At 40.8% G+C, this 1,801-nt stretch overlaps 1 pseudogene across 1 annotated transcript; it reads left to right on the forward strand.

Annotated features, from left to right (window-relative positions):
* Nucleotides 1-263: 263 nt before the first annotated feature.
* Nucleotides 264-1,210, forward strand: LOC309556443 (annotated as a pseudogene). Its single transcript has one exon. The product of its transcript is annotated as an uncharacterized misc_RNA (transcript).
* Nucleotides 1,211-1,801: the final 591 nt, after the last annotated feature.

A 1,801-nucleotide genomic window follows, 5' to 3' on the forward strand; every position in this document is an offset into this window, starting at 1 on the left:
ACCCTCGAACGCTAGATGAGTTGAACATTCGAGTGCAATTCCTACCACCAAATACCACCTCACTACTACAGCCAATGGATCAATGTGTCATAGCAGCCTTCAAGTTGAACTACTTGAAAAGAACATTCAGCAAGTGTGTTGCAGCAATAGACAAAGAAGAAGGTGATGATAAAGAAGTTCTATCCAAATTCTGGAAAACTTTTAACATCTTGGATTGCATTAAAACTGTAAGAGATGCTTGGAATGACATAAAGGAAACCACAATGAAAAGGGCCTGGAAAAATTATGCCCACAGTTAGTTGATGATTCTGAAGGCTTTGAAGAACATGTAGCTAATGTTACTGAAAATATTGTAGAGATGGCAAGGCAGTTAGAGCTGGAAGTGGAGCCAGAAGATGTTGCTGAACTGCTTGCATCCCACACTGAGCCCCTCAGCAATGAAGATCTTCTAGAACTTGAAGAGGAGAGAGAAGAAGATGTGCAGGATGATGTTGAGATCATTGAACAGCCTGAAGGCTTAACTACAAAAATTCTCTTTGAAGCTTTTCGTCATCCTGATAGCGCCATGGCTCTTTTTAAAAAGCATGATAGGAATTTTGAAAGAAGTTCCAAAGTCAATGCTAACATTTCAGGGGCTTATGCCTGCTACAAAGAAATCTACAGGGAAAAGAAGAGAGCTACACTTCAAACCTCCATAGACAGTTACTTTTCTAAAAGTCCATCAGCACGCACATCATCCACATTGACTGACAGTCATTTTGATCCTAGATCATCATCAACGGACAGTCCATTTTCACCTCTGACATCCCCATCAAGCTCTGCTTCTACTCTGATTGATCTTTGTAATACACCCAATTTGCCAGCAAGACAGTGTCTCGCCTTTGAAGACTTGACTTGTGAAACAGAAGATTCTTGTATGCCTGCCAGTCCATTTTCAGCTCCGACATCATCATCATCAAGTCCTGCTCCTACACTGATTGCTATTTGTAGTACACCCGATTCTCCAGCAAGAAAGCGTCTCGCCTTTGAAGACTTGACTTGTGAAACAGAAGATACCTTTATGCCTTCCAGTCCATTTCCAGCTGCTCCTACTCTGATTGCTACTTCTACTTGTAGACCCAATTCACCAGCAAGAAAGTGTCTCGCCTTTGAAGACTTGACTTGTGGAACAGAAGATACCTGTATGCCTTCATCATTCCTACTACATTAAACTCTCTAAGCTTCTCTGGCCTTACGACAACAATCAAGATGGGGTAAGCTTACAATTTTTTTTTTTTAATACTGTACAATGCATTATTTATATCAGTTATGCCTCTAAATGACTATTGGAATGTAGTACATGCATTGAGAAGTGAAAAAAGGTATTGCTTCACTTTAAGTACATTTTCGTTTTACATACATGCTCCGGTCCCATTGCGTACTTAAAAGTGGGGAATGCCTGTATTAGAATTCACGAGGCCCTGTACAGCCTTCCTCTCTCTTCGCAAAAAATATCAAAACAATATTTTTGCTAAAAATATACTAAAATCATTATCAGATACAGACACATCTAAAGGATAAAACTATATTGAGTTAATAAATAAAGCTACGTGGGAATAAGGTTAAGGGGCTCATTCCCATGGGCGCGGTGGCCTGTACAGTGTGAATCCGACGGTTGTTTATCTGGAGTTAGTCACCTGGAGCTGTGTACAGGCTGCTATGTTACTCTATAGGGGATGCAGCAGTTGTATCAACAGAGCTGCAGTTACTAATGGGTACAGTCCCTAACACAGACAGTGCGCATTTGGGGACACTCATCTAC

This window comes from Pelophylax lessonae (genome assembly GCF_965119305.1).
Source record: "Pelophylax lessonae genome assembly, chromosome: 5".
NCBI lineage: Eukaryota > Metazoa > Chordata > Amphibia > Anura > Ranidae > Pelophylax > Pelophylax lessonae.